Source organism: Ostrea edulis, chromosome 9, assembly GCF_947568905.1.
Source record: "Ostrea edulis chromosome 9, xbOstEdul1.1, whole genome shotgun sequence".
Classification (NCBI taxonomy): Eukaryota; Metazoa; Mollusca; class Bivalvia; order Ostreida; family Ostreidae; genus Ostrea; species Ostrea edulis.
This window is the reverse complement of record NC_079172.1, coordinates 40,328,178-40,344,615: the sequence shown is the minus strand read 5'-3', so window position 1 is coordinate 40,344,615 and position 16,438 is coordinate 40,328,178. Positions and strand designations below refer to the sequence as shown.

At 37.4% G+C, this 16,438-nt stretch overlaps 1 pseudogene; it reads right to left on the bottom strand.

Moving 5' to 3' along the window:
- Window positions 1-4,564: 4,564 nt before the first annotated feature.
- On the bottom strand, window positions 4,565-8,768 carry LOC125660144 (uncharacterized; annotated as a pseudogene).
- Between the last annotated feature and the right edge of the window lie 7,670 nt (window positions 8,769-16,438).

The window sequence follows — 16,438 nt, the reverse complement described above, 5'->3', positions numbered from 1 at the left end:
TGACTGCAATTGTGTTTGTTGGAATGTAATAAATATCAACATTTTTGTATTTTAAAACTGTTCGTTTCTTGTAATTACATTGAAGAGAACCTTTTAGTGTATATACTGATGAAGAAAATAAAAAAGATATTATCTCTGAAATTCGCAATATCACTCCTGTAGCTGAGATATGAACCTAAATGAAAAGCAGTTTTATCCATGTTTTCTCTAATATTTGCTGTTCAGATGAGAGGTTACTCGTCAATACAATTTTTCTCTAGTTGTTATCAGTTCACTAAAAACGCTATAACATTGAAATATATCTAATATCAAGTAATAATTAAGAACACTCCTAGATTAATGAAATTGATATAAAAGATTAGCAGTATCTCTGTAAAACAAAGCATAATGTAATAATAATCATTTCATAATGTGCAAAAACGGATATATAAAACGTCTGCCATGGTACATGTATGCAACTCGTATTCAGAAAACAGTGTCAATTTTTTTTAACTTCGTGTTTCTTTGATAATGTGCAAAAGCATGTGTTGCACTGATTACAAACGAAGACAATTCCTCTGGTTGATGGTTCGTTTTTACATGCCTACACAATCCAGAATTGGTCTTGAATTCCTGACCACAGGTTTCGCACATTCAAAGTGTACCGTTCCCATCTCATGGAATGAAGTTCTAGGGCTTGATACCTGAAACAAAGGAGAAAATCTGTATAACAGAGTTTGAAATTAGGGAATATGTAAACGGGACAATTGAATTCAGGAAATGTCGAATTTATATTGTTGCAGAGGATTACAAAATGATGATAATGTCTGACGTGTTTTATAGGTCAAAATGACCTTACCGGTTATATGTCCTGGATACGAACAATAAACTTTACATCCATCGTAAGGAAAGTTTGATGATTCATGTATAGATTTGCTATTGTTTAAATTTGAAGGCGACAGCCAATGGATATTTTTACAGTAGCCATTGTCGTAGTTGGGAATGTAAACGACGATGTAATTTTATAACAGTAAAATAAAACCTTCAAAATACAACATGGTCATGTTGGAAATGTCTAAGAATCTAAGCTACATTAATCAAATTAAAATATGATAAAGTGAAGTCGAGATTCGGAAATATAAAGGATTTTGAGAGAGAGAAAAAAAGAATTTAAGGTATTCCAAAAAAAAAAAAACCAACTAAAAGGGGGTCCAATCCAGAACCAAAGTTAAGATCCAATCCGGCACGTTTATCGTGGAAACGACCATAGTCCAATCCTGCACATTAGCAAATATTCAAGTCAAAATATGTATTTAACCAAAAAAGCCCTGGAAAAGTTGCCTGTGGATAATTTGTATTTATCTAACATACCCATTCCCCGTAATATTGGTTGAAAACTGACGTTGGACTAAATTTAAACCATTACTTTTCTTTTCTGTAACTGTACACGTGCTTAATAATGTATACACCATTTTCCGTATCTTTTCTTTTGTACAGTCTCTAACACTATCGTGAATGATAATAACGCAGATTCTGAAGCTGCTCCTGTATCGGTGTTGAAAAAAGGAGAGGAAACACTATGCTGGAATTCATCAATAGAAAAAATATCAGCGCAGAACAATCGTTACAAAACGAAAAGATAAAGATGGTGTTGAAAAAGATTGGAGATGGACGAGGGAAAGCAAGACGGAGAACACAGAGCTTTAGAGAAAGAAGAGGAAGCAGTAATGAAGATGCTGATTAACAGCATACGCAGCATCTCTATACAGGCAATACGAGTTTTCCCCTGATACTTGAGGATTGAAGTCGAATAATGATGCAAAAAAACAGACGCATTTCACTGACACAATACCAATAAAGTGTTTTAGTATACTAATCTTTATTTTCAAAACATATCTTGATGAATCAAGAATCTAAGAACTCATTTATCGAATTGCAATTAATAAACGTATCCATACATTTATTTCAAAGACTTCTACCAAATCATGAGAGAGAATGAGAGAGAGAGAGAGAGAGAGAGAGAGAGAGAGAGAGAGAGAGAGAGAGATATAGAGATTTAATTGTCATATGTACCTACATCTAATAGAAATAAAGAATTGCTGAAATCTTGGTGGAACGTAAAAATCAAATGATGGATAGCCCCTCGATACAATTAGGGAATGCAAGATGCCTATGTATGTAATAACAACAAATGACTCCTCCATTCCAGAACACGCTATATATGCGATTTGTACAACGAAAAATAGCTGGGCTTCCCCCATACACCGAATATCATTCTATGCAGTTTTAGTGTTTATATTGTACATCTTCTAACTGTATAGCAGGTTATAGTGATTGACGTTCATTGTCTCCAATAGAAATAAATTATATTCAAAAGTAATCAATGATATAGACTTTAATTTTTGACACATTCACCATGATTCCTGAACAATTGCTAAACAAGATGGTATTTGTATATGCTTACATTAACAACCTGTAATGTGCACTTACCAATTGATTTGCTAATCCTCTCTAATATATGTGCAAAGTACAATCTTGACAAATCGAAACATTGCATGTACAGACGAGTACGGTTATATATCTGAATTTCAAAAGACATTTACTCTTGTTCATCTAGAGCTGAAATAAATCTTACAAGAAATCACGGCAGCCATTGTTCGTTGTTAGTGCCTTGCTGCATTAGAAAAGTAGTATGTGCGTTATCGTGATGGTAAACAACGCCATTGTTTGGTGCTCTACGAATTATGTGTCATATTGGAAGAGGAGAAATTATATCGGGTGAATGGAGTGGACCATACTATACACATATACATGTAATAGGTGTAATTGTTGTTCTCACGCAATAAAAAATATCAAAATTCCTTGTGTTTGTAATAATCATGGGTATCTCCTACCGAATATGCCCTTGCAATTAGAATTGCAGACATGCCCTCAATACACATTGAAATTAGATTTACCCATGATTTTCAGAAAATATAGCGCCGCAGCAAAAGTAATCGGGAATTTTTAAAATGGCGGTCGAAAAGAAGAATGTGCTTTATATATCAAACAATAAAAAAGCATTAAAGATTGGCTTACTTTTCTTAATATTTTATGAGTTGACCGTTGGATCTTAGTATGGTCTGAATCCGACAGGAAATTGATAGGTATGGTATTGGTTTATATATATATATATATATATATATATATATATATATATATATATATATATATATATATTTCAATTAATGTCACAAGTTTGTATACAAATATTCCACACAACTTGGGTATAGAAGCCATTTCCTTCTGGATTGATAAACATCAAGATGTTTTGCAATCAAGATTTTCAAAGGAATTTATCCTGGAAGAAATCAAAATAATTTTGGAAAATAATCATTTCTTTTTTGATAATAAATACTTTCTTCAAACAAAAGGAACAGCAATGGGGACAAAAGTCGCCCCACTTACGCATCTTTATTTTTGGGCTTTCTTGAGGAGAAATTATTTACAGAATGCAAATCAGTTTTTGGAGAAGAATTTGACCTGTATATTGAGAATAACTGGAAACGCTATTTGGATGATTGCTTTATTTTTTTTTTGGACCAAATCTTTACAAGATTTACAACACTTCCACAACATGCTGAATCGCCTACACAATAACATACGATTTACAATGGAAATTAACGAAAATGAATTATCATTTTTAGACATCCTGATTGTAAAGGAGGTGTGAAATTCATAACAGATCTTTACTGCAAAAATACAGATTTCCATCAATATTTGATGTTTAAATCATGCCATTCATCACACACCAAACGAAACATCCCCTTTAACATGGCCCGGAGAATTTGCACAATAGTAATAGATGAGGATCGTAGAAATACAAGATTATCGGGACTTAAGACATTTTTATGCAGACAGAAATATCCACCAAAATTAATTGAAACAGCCATACAAAAGGCTAAAGAAACTCCCATCAGAGAATTGCGAACAACTAAACAACATGAAGAAACCAACAACAACATTCCTTTCGTTCTTACACACAACCCGAGAAATCACAATATATTCAAAACAGCCAAGCAGTTATTCCCTATTCTTCAACAATCAGAAACATTAAATGACCTCATTCAGCCCACGGATATACTCCACAGCAGACGTTAACCACCAAATTTGAAAAAATCCTCACTAAAGCCTGCATCAAACCCCGAAAAACCAACAGTATTCAAACGCGAGTATCCACGATACGGTACTTGCCAATTTATACAAATCAGCCACTCCATAACTTTCAAAAACGGAATGAACTTCAATGTAAATTCAACTATAACGTGTAAATCTAAAAATCTACTTTATTGTATGACGTGCCCTACATGTGGAGAAAACTATATAAGACAAACACGAACCAAATTGGTTGACCGTGTTCGTGTACATAAATAACAGATCAGAGATACTACAATAAGAAACACACCGTGTGGCGGACATTTTGATTCGTGCGGGGAAGGCAATTTTTATATTTTCCCAATTTACAAAGTAAAAAGCTGGCCTACTCATCACTAATGACTTACATATACTAAAGTCATAGAATGATGGCAGACATAATCTGACCCATCTAATGTTGATATGAAGACGGTCTATGGGAGGATGGCAGACGTAATCTGACCCATCTAATGTTTATCTGAAGACGGTCTCTGGGAGGATGGCAGACATAATCTGACCCATCGAATGTTGACTGATCTAGTGACACCTACAGGGGAATATGACAGACATAATCTGACTCATTAGATTGAAAGAGTAAAAGAACCCGTCCTTATATATCTCTTAACAGCATCGACCTATTCGCTGTATCGCATTTTCAGAAAAACCTAACCTAGCTGCATGTGTTGCTGCTCCGATTCGAAAACTGTGACCTTTGTACAATTTTGGATTCAAACCCATGAATGAAATAGCTGCCTCTAATTGTTTTGAAACAAATGAATGTGCAACTGGGACCCCGTTAATAAACTGAAAAAGGGGACCTCTTGAATGTTTGAATTTACGCAAATAGTTAAAGAGAGCAAAAACTGGACATGATTCTTTATCAGGCTGGACCTCTAAGCAAATAATAATTGATAGGTCAGTTTGCATAGTTTTTGCATGACGTAAAATTAAGCTTACACTGCTTAATTTACCCTCTTGTGCTTCGAAATGGACGACTGACCTTTGTATTACTTGCACTATAGCCTGTTTTGACTTGGTAACTAATTCCCCTAGTCTGAAAAATCCAAAAATGCAGTGAGAAACAATGCTTTCAATAAAACACGGTGAAGTAAATTAGAGCATGTATGATGTATGGCATTGATGAGTTTCATGAGAATTTCCCCTGTTATTGGAGCCGAGAGTCTGCCCCATGACATGATTTTTGACAGCCTTTTAACAATTTTTGTACTAGAATTTTTTGGAATGGGTCTGGCAAGTTAAAATTTTTATGAAGAAATGAAATGGTAGAAACCTGTGATGCTAACGTGCTTGTCGAATAATTGTTTTCATATACGTGAGCCAAAAAGTTACAAATTGTAGAGATTTGTAATGGGAGAGTAAGCTTTGATGCTGACCAATGACACAACTTATCCCATGTATGCAGATATGCCTTTTTTGTAGCAGGGTTGAGAGAGGCTTGTATCAAGTCGCATGCCATCGGTGTCAAATGTGCAAAAGCAGGCATGGGACGTGTGTTGGTTGTTTGGCCAAGTATGGAGCTTCCCTGAAAGCTTCCTGAAATTTTAAACGAGAGACCTGTCAGCCAGTACATTAGATTTTCCTGAAACATGTTTAGCTCTGAAATGAATATTGTATTGCATCGACACTAGCACAAGCCGTCGTAACAATTTCATAAGATTATGTTCTTTTGCTGACTGCTTATTGATAACATCCACTACCGCCATATTGTCAGATAGAAACAGAATTTTCTTGTTCCGAAGTTCCTGACACCATATTTCTAAAGCAATTACAATTGGGAAAAGTTCTTTGATACATATCTGATATTGCGCAAGAGCATCTGACCACTTATTTGCAAACCATTTAGAACCTAGCACTGCTGCATAACTTTGTGACCCTAATGCATCAGTTTGTAAATTTAAATGATCCGAAGACATCCATTCCTTATCTAAGAAAACTGACTTGTCATTAAAGTGTTGAATAAAATCTGACCAGATAGCTAAGTCAGCTCTAGCTTCCATATCTAACTTAATATACCTTGTAAAATAATCTAAACCACAGATAAGATTGATTAAGCGCCGCAAAAAAAGCTCTGCCTGGTACTACAACCCCACATGCACAATTTAAGAGACCTATGGCTGATTGTACTTCTTTTAATGAGACCTTTTTGCATTTTTTTCAGTTGGTTAAGCGTTTTGTTAACCTTGACAACTTTTTCATAAGGAAGTTTACATTCCATCGCTTCGGTATCTACCTCAATCCCATATATAGTAAACTTCGTTGTAGGGGGTTGTGTTTTTTGCATCTTTATCGGGATACCCACTTGTTTGCATATAAATCAGAAACTTGTTAGATCATCTCTACATTGTGACGAGTTCGGTGGGTCTATAAAGAAAAAAATCATCCAGGATATGAGAGATACCTGCTGCCTTGAAAACGCTTTCCATTATCCACTGTAACGCACAGCTAAGTACTTCAAAAATTTGACAACTGTTACTTGCTCCCATTGGTAAACACATATTTATTGAAAGTAAACATTAACGGCAAACTGACAACTCAACTGTATGACAAACGGGATGGTTTCAGCTTCTCCATCGTCAACTTCCCATATTTGTGTAGCAATATTCCATTATCACCTGCATATGGTGTTTATATATCTCAACTGATTCGATATGCAAGAGCTTGTTCTGCGCATAGTCAGTTTTTTTAAATCGAGGTAAGCTACTGACAAACAAGTTGATTGTACAGGGATTTCAACAGTCTCGATTGAAGTCAGCATTTCGCAAATTCTAAGGTCGTTATAACGATCTAGTTCGTCAATAGAACCTCGCATTGGGTCAAATGCTGTCTGACGTGTTTCATACCGATTGTTAAGCCGTTCTTGGCACACTGATTTTGACTGCGGATAATTCCGTTTACCTGATCAGGATAAAGGGCTCACGGTGGGTGTGACCGGTCAACAGGGGATGCTTACTCCTCCTAGGCACCTGATCCCACCTCTGGTGTGTCCAGGGTTCGTGTTTGCCCAACTATCTATTTTGTATTGCTTATAGGAGTTATAAGATTGATCACTGTTTGTTATCTTCACCTTGCATCATAATAAAATGAATCTCGCCAACGAAAGCCTAAAAGGTGATAGTCTAGTGGATAAATTGGAACTATTCTAAAGGCATCTTCAATGTCAGATTTTGCCATTAAACTATATTGCCCAAATTTCTGAACCAAATAGACAATATTGTCAATTGAATCATAGTGAACCGCCGCAAATTCCTTTGGAATGTTGGCATTAACAGACTGATATTTAGGGAAAGAAAGGTCGTGGATAATTCTAAAGTTTCCTGAAGTACTTTTTGGCATCAATCCTAAAGGTGACACAGTGAAATGTTCTAAAGGGGGTTCATCAAATGACCCAGCTATTCTACCTTTTTTAATTCCAGTTTGAACATAATCGTCAATGATACATGGGTGATCTGCTGTTGATTTGTGATTTTTTGATATGTGAGATATATGTGGGTCAGCAACACAGCCCAACCGAAAACCCTTTTTAAACCCTTGCACTAAGTAATCTGAAAGAGATCTATCGTATTGGACCAGAAAGTCATTTAGTTTGTCTGGGATAACTGGTGTTGGGAGCAGAAATCCCCCCCCCCCCCCCCCCCGAGGCTGTTAATGCTCTTGATTTGATATTTGAGGATTGCTTTTTCTTATTCCCTCTACAATTGGTTCTTGAATTGTTTCCATGACATGTTTGACATGTGTGTGAGTAAGGGCATGGGTCATTTTGACACTGTTCTCCATTATTAAAGGCATAGCAGAAACGCATTTGCGCTCTGCTTGACCCTTTCCGAAAGGGCTGTTGGGCTACATGGGATACATATGCACCAGTGACAGCTTTTACTCTGAGTTTCTCGATCGGTTTTTGCCATTGCACATCTACTGTTTCTTTCAATTGTCGAAAATTTTCATCGTAAATTCTCCAAGCCCCCTCCCCTAACATTTTGTGCATTTCCCTGATAAAAAAAATTACTTCAGCAAATGCAGTGCTTGGTTTGGAGATTTTTCAAGATATATTGCTATGAAAATCAAAAAAGCGTCTGTCCACTGATTAATAGTCAGTGATGTTTTGGGTTTTGTTGAACCCTGCTGCTGAATTGTCACAGACCCAGCAGCAATATTCAACGAGACAGGATCCTCACGCTGCTGCAGTAACACACGCAAATATATGTACTGGTTTTCCCAGATTTTCTGTTTTGTGCGTTGTGCTACCACTTCAGCAAGAGGGATCCCATCAGAAAGAGAGATAGGATGCGAAACCTTGGGTTTTGCTGGCTCACCTGTATTAAATATTTGGTTAATTAAAGTAGAGATGTTATTGCTAGTGTCAGTACTATTCGGCTGATCCACAGTGCCAGAGGACTGAGCTACAGTTGACTCTGCTGATTCCTCGTTTCTACATGGTTTTGATTCTTGCTGTCATTTTGCTGTTTCAAAATCTCTGCAGCTAATTTCTCGTAATCGATGTTTAGTGGCTGATTGACTGCTTTCGGCGACCGATTATCAATTTTAGTTCTTTTTGATATTTTTGCAGACTCGTTTGCGGCTGGCCGCTTCCTCGGCATGGTTACAACTGAGGAAAATGCAATTATTATTATAGTTACAATACATGTATGAATTCAAAATTATAAGGAGAATAACCCCTGCTACAATTACATGATATTTTCCAACTTAAAGCTTTTGCCAAATTTAGTTCCTCTTAAAATTAATAGCGTAAACTATATATGTAACAGTAACATGAATTACTTATAGATCATGTACTGGTACATAATGAACTAACATTTTAGATTCGATGTTTGTAATTACTTAAACAGTTCGTATTGGCAGTCCACAAAGTAACCAATTTCTTAGAAACTGTAACCCCGATTGCTAAAAGAACATATGCTGGTACCTAGTGAACTCGCGTCTTAGAAAAAGGAACATGAATGTAGAATGTAGAGATTATATACTGTCAGATCACATAGTAAACCATTTTTTATTTAAACAGTAACAGGAATAACTTGAGATATAGTACTGAGACATAGTGAACTAATCTTAGAAACAGTAGTATGAATTACTTATAGATCATGTACCGAAACATAGTGAACTAACATATTGGAAACAGTATTTACTTATATCATGTATTGTCAGGCCACATAGCAAACCACTTTCTTAGAAACAGTTACCTAAAATACTTATAGATCATGTACTGGCAATTAGTGGACTAGCATCTTAGAAACAGTAACACAAATTACTTAGAGATCATGTACTGGCAGTCCACATAGCAAACCAATTTCTTAAAAACAGTAACATGAATTACTTAGAATATTTTTCGATATATCTGGCATGAAACGACTGAACTTGTATTGCTTAACAGGGTATTGCTGAACCATATAGACTCATTTTGAGGAGATGATAGTGTGGGTTTCGGGCAGTGATTAATAAGGCTGGTAACATTGGGATACGTTTTGGATAGACACAGCTTGAGATAATTCACAGGGCATTTTTCACCTAATGCAGGATTTGCATACACTATCTACTCTTTCGGGGTGACAGAAGTGTCAATTCCACCCTGCCAGTTTTTTGTTTGTTTGGTGTCATGTGATAAAGTTGCGAATTCTTCCCCGTATTCATCGGCGATAAAGACAAAAGAGTTTTGTTTTCAGTTACCCATGAAATTCTAGTCCTCTTGTAACGAACCGAATGTAAAAAAGAACCATATCCGAAAGCGAAAGACAACAGGATTCATGTTATTGTAAAGGTAGGTGGAAATCTTCATTAAATCAGAAGTGTTACAATTTTGTTATGTTTTGTTGGTCTTGCGAGCCCTTCCTGTAGATTTTTTTTTTCAATTTTCCATCAAGAGTGTTGTTGGAACTTCTGATATCTTTCCCTCGAACAATATCAATCTCCCTCCCCAAATCCTGCAGGTGTCTGTTGATGCCAGAGCGAATTGATTTGTATGACTTTTTATTGTACTGAGAAGCTTGTTCTGTAGACATTTGATTGGCTCATTTTTGCTTGGTTGTGGAGTTGCCTCTGCATAAATGCAAGGTGAAGATAACGAACAGTGATCAATCTCATAACTCCTACAAGCAATACAAAATAGATAGTTGGGCAAACACGGAGCCCTGGACACACCAGAGGTGGTATCAGGTACCTAGGAGGAGTAATCATCCTCTGTTGACCGATCACACCCGCCGTGAGCCCCATATCCTGATCAGGTAAACGGAGTCATCCGCAGTCAAAATCAGTGTGCCAAGAACGGCTTAACAATCGGTATGAAACACGTCAGACAGCATTTGACCCAATGCGAGGTTGTATTGACGAACTAGATCGTTATAACGACCATAGAATTTGCAAAATGCTGACTTCGATCGAGACTATTGAAATCCCTGTACCATCAACTTGTTTGTCAGTAGCTTACATCGATTTAAAAACTGACTGCACCCAGAACAAGCTCTTGCATATGGAATCAGTTGAGATATATAAACACCATATGCAGGTGATAATGGAATATTGCTACATAAATGTTTCCTAATTTATTATCAAGTTCTTCGGGTTCAATAGTTGCAAATTATGTTAGTTCTCCAAATCTTTCTACACTCCATTCTACAAAGAGGGGAGGTACCAGAATTATTTATTTACCCAGGCAATACACCAAAATTTCACTAAACCTAGATAGCTTAAACAGTAAAGCAATCTGAAAAGAGCGATTTGGGTGCAATTTCTATTCTGGGTTCAAATGTGGTGTATTGCATTTTTGTCCCCCACCGCAACGTGGAAGGGGACATATAAATGCCGGTGTCCGTGCGTCCGTCCGTCCCACTTCACTTTGTGGACGCAACTCCTCAGAAACCGCCCAATGGATTTTGTTCAGATATTGTAGGATTGTTAGTCACCATATGTAGTTGATCATATTGTGCCACCATTTTGATTCGACAAATTTTACAGGAGTTTTGGGACTTTGTTGAATTTGTACATGCTACACTATAGGAACACATTATGGATGCAACCACATGTACCCCGAAACCACTCAACGGATCCGAAACCACTCAACGGATTTCGTTCAAATGTAGGATTGTTAGTCACCATATGTAGTTGATCATACTGTGTCGTCATTTTGATTCGATCAATTTTACAGGAGTTACGGGACTTTGTTGAATTTGCACATGCTACAATATAGGAACACATTGCGGACGCAACTCCTTCGAAACCGCTCGACGGATTTAGTTCAAATTTTGTAGGATTGTTAGTCACCATATGTAGTTGATCATAAGCTGAGCATTTTTCCGGGTTGTTTTATGCTTACCCATGTCATTGTTATTTTATCGCTATTGATTGATTGATTGAATCTTGTTTAACGTCTAGAGAATTTTTCACTCATGGAGACGTCACCAAGACCTGTGAAGGGTTTTAAAACTTTACTCGGGGGTTACGGTCATTGAGCAGTAAGGGTTCTTTAGCGTACCACACTTACTGTGACACGGGACATCCGTTGTTAAGGTAATCTCTGTGGACCCATGACCTTCACACCGGATGCCGAGCGTTTGACGATGGAACTGTCACTACATGTTTTAACAACTTCGTTCTGTCGCGGCAGGGAATCGAACCCCGGCCTTCCGCATGCGGGGCGAACACTCTACTTCTATACCACCGCGGCGGTATATATTCTATCGTAATTTAAATTCGTTTGTTCTGAATCCTAGCTATGAATTCGGCCGTTCACTAAAACCCCGGGCCTTTCTTTGTTGGTCTACAGACCGAGCTTTTGCTTCTTGGCCATTTCAAGGTATTACTTTTTCTAAATTCATTTCTGTTAAATACACAAGGAATTATGTTCAATAATGGGGGATTACAAAACTTCTGAATATTTCATCATCACCTGCATATGGTGTTTATATATCTCAACTGATTGGATACGCAAGAGCCTGTTTTGCGTATGGTCAGTTTTTAAATCGAGGCAAGCTACTGACAAACAAGTTGATGGTACAGGGGTTTCATCAGTCTCGTTTAAGGTCAGCATTTCGCAAATTATATTGTCGTTATAACGATGCAATCTATCATTGGGTCAAATGCTGTCTGACGTGTTTCATATCGATTGTTATACCGTTCTTGGTACACTGATTTTGACTATAGATAAATCCGTTTACCTGATCAAGATATAGGGCTCACGGCGGGTGTGACCGGTCGACAGGGGATGCTTACTCCTCTTAGGCACCTGATCCCACCTCTGGTGTGTCCAGGGATCCGTGTTTGCCCAACAATCTATTTTTTATTGCTTGTGGGAGTTATGATATTGATCACCGTTCGTTATCTTCATCTTTGTTTTGATAAATTATAAACTATGTTTCTTTCTTGTTTTTTGGAATTACACTGAAAACTGAGAGCAAATACGAACTTTGGTTGATATTCAGTGGGAATATGTCCCTTAAATACTACATTATTATATGGCTATACATGTACATGTACTTACTATTTTCTATGTTCATTAATTAAGTGGTGTCACTATAATAAGGGATAATGCGATTTATAAATCGATCAATGCTGTAGGGTTTGACCTATGATGATGATGATCGTGATGACAACAATTATGATGATCGTGGTGATGATGACGACGACGATGATATCAAAGTAAATAGATCTGGATATACAGCCTGGAAGGATTAGATGTGTGACACCTACGGTCCATTTTACTGCAACTTAATTTCCCCGGGTTTCTTTTGTTTGAATTGCTTTTTTTATATCATATGAAGATGCTGTGGTCGTAATTTATTTTTGCAATAATTCACATTTCACACAACAATTTGAGATTACACAAATAATTCAGAAAAGACGGTGTTGATCGCCCCTACACTGATCGTATGTACCGTGCAACGTATACGGTTCCAACTAGTTGACAAATCATCAAATAATCATCGATGGATTTGGCGGGTGTGACCGGTCAAAAGGAGATGACTCAGTGTTCTACAGTCCCTTACATGTTCTGGAAGGGCATTCCATAGTTTTGGAGCTATTGTTCTGAAACACCGATCTCCGTATGTTACGGTTCGACTTTTTGGAATAACTAAAGTGACTGATTGTTTTATAGTAGTTATTGTGTTATGTTTATTATGTTAGGTTTATGTTGATCATTTACTATCAGTTTCCTGAAAGTTATTATTGTAATGATAGAGTTTATCGTAATTTATCGCTTAGTACTCCTGAAACAATGAGCCCGACCTGAAAAAATAGTCATGTTTGTATACCACTTATTATATCCGCAACAATATTCACATCTGCCCAGGCATCGTATACTCTGAACGCAATCGGTAATTTACAATTCGTTACCACTTGATATCACACATAATGCAAGAACGTCGGCAAAGGGGCGCGACAGTCACCGCCCCCATAATTTTGCAAAAAATAAATAAATGCAAAATTAGAAAATTGGTAACGGCTATATCTGCTCATTGGAGCGGCTAGTATACCGGCGATCTGTGGTCAATGGAGCAACAAAGTGTTAAAACTATTATTTACACAGACGCAAAATGGGAAGTCCACTGTACATGATGTACAATGTACCTGCACCTGGCATATGTTAACAATAAATGTACCTGTACCTGGCGTATGTAAACAATAAATGTACCTGTACCTGGCATATGTTAACAACAAATGTACCTGTACCTGGCATATGTTAACAATAAATGTACCTGTACCTGGCATATGTTAACAATAAATGTACCTGTACCTGGCGTATGTTAACAATAAATGTACCTGTACCTGGCATATGTTAACAATAAATGTACCTGTACCTGGCATATGTTAACAATAAATGTACCTGTACCTGGCGTATGATAACAATAAATGTACCTGTACCTGGCATATGTTAACAATAAATGTACCTGTACCTGGCGTATGTAAACAATAAATGGGGTATTAGTTTACTTCATTGCTGTTTTGTATTGCATTGTTCATTTCCAAAAGCAGTACTGTTTATAGGTTGCAAATAACATATATTACACTAATGACATATGTGTAAAACACATCAATGAGTTATAATAACTGTACGCTGTAAGTGCATATAATGCATATCTGTCATTGGTATGCAAAGTTCTATCATCAAAGATAATACGGATTGCTATGTTTATCTGGTCAATATGTAGGTGTGACCGGTCGACAGGGGATGCTTATTCCTCCTAGGTACCTTATCCCACCTCTTGTGTGTCCAGGGGTCCGTGTTTGTCCTACTCTTTATTTTGTATTTATGTCAACACTCTTCCAGAGGGAGACATATTGTTTTGGTACTTTCCGTCCGTCTGTCAGTCACAAAATCTTGAGAACGCTTGTCCTCCCGTATGGCTTATCCAATAGACTTGATATTTTGTACAATGCTTCATGTGCATATTGTCGAGGCGTTAGGATCCAATTATTTTCCTAAACTTTATAGTGGATCCAATAGGGGTGGAGGTTGTAAAATAGCCTCCATGGCCAAGTGGTTAGAGTATCGCGCTCAACATCACACGGTCTCTCACCTCTATCGGCGCGGGTTCAAATCCCGCTGGCGCCGGTAAGTGAGAAAGTTTCCCAGTTTACTTTCGGAAGGTTGGTGCTCTCTTCCCATGTACATTGAATTGTATCTGGATTCTCTCTTCCACCAATAAAAACTGGGCGCCATCAGATAACTGAAAAATTGTTGAGTGTGGCGGAAAACATCAATAAAACAAGAGGCCCATGGGCCACATCGCTCACCTGAGTCACCTTGGCCCATATCTGAAGACTTTCCATATATATTTGCATGTAAAACCTTGGTCCCTATTATGGCCCAAACTACCCTTTGCAAACTTGAATCTACACTATGTCAGAAAGCTTTCATGTAAATGTCAACTTCTTTGGCCCAATGGTTCTTTTAAAGCTTTTTTCTATATTTGTATGTAAAACTTTGACCCCCCCCCCACTTGTGGCCCCATCCTACCCCCCGGGGACCATGATTTGAACAAACTTGAATCTGCACTATGTCAGAAAGTTTTCTTGTAAATATCAGCTTTTCTGACTCAGTGGTTATTGAGAAAAAGATTTTAACTATATATTTGTATGTAAAACTTTGATCCCCCTTGTGGCCCCATCCTACCCCCGGAGCCCATGATTTGAACAAACTTGAATCTGCACTATGTCAGAAAGTTTTCATGTAAAAATCAGCTTTTCTGGCTCAGTGGTTCTTGAGAAGAAGATTTTTCCTATATATTTGTATGTAAAACTTTGATCCCCTATTGTGGCCCCATCCAACCCCCGGAGCCCATGATTTGAACAACTTGAATCTGCATTATGTCAGGAAACTTTCATGTAAATCTCAGCTTTTCTGGCTTAGTGGTTCTTGAGAAGAAGATTTTTAAAGTTTTTCCCTATATATTTGTGTGTAAAACTTTGATCCCCCCTTGGGGCCCCATCCTATCCCCGGGGACCATGATTTGAACAAACTTGAATCTGCACTATGTCAGGAAGTTTTCATGTAAAAATCAGCTTTTCTGACTCAGTGGTTCTTGAGAAGAAGATTTTTAAAGATTTTTCCTATATATTTGTATGTAAAACTTCGATCCCCTATTGTGGCCCCATCCAACCCCCGGGGCCCATGATTTGAACAAACTTGAATCTGCATTATGTCAGGAAGCTTTCATGTAAATCTCAGCTTTTCTGGCTTAGTGGTTCTTGATAAGAAGATTTTTAAAAATTTTCCCAATATATTTGTGTGTAAAACTTTGATCCTCCCCTTGGGGCCCCATCTTATCCCCGGGGGTCATGATTTGAACAAACTTGAATCTGCACTATGTAAGAAAGTTTTCATGTAAAAATCAGCTTTTCTGGCTTAGTGGTTCTTGAGAAGAAGATTTTTAAAGATTTTTCCTATATATTTGTATGTAAAACTTTGATCCCCTATTGTGGCCCCATCCTACCACCGGGGGCCATGATTTGAACAAACTTGAATCTGCAATATGTCAGGAAGCTTTCAGGTAAATTTCAGCTCTTCTGGCCCAGTGGTTCTTGAGAAGAAGATTTTTAAATGACCCCACCCTATTTTTGCATTTTTGTGATTATCTCCCCTTTGAAAGGGACATGGCCCTTCATTTGAACAAACTTGAAAGCCCTTCACCCAAGGATGCTTTTGGTTAAGTTAGGTTGAAATTGGCCCAGTGGTTCTGGAGAAGAAGTCGAAAATGTGAAAAGTTTACAGACAGACGGACAGACAGACAGACGGACGCCGGACAAAATGTGATCAGAA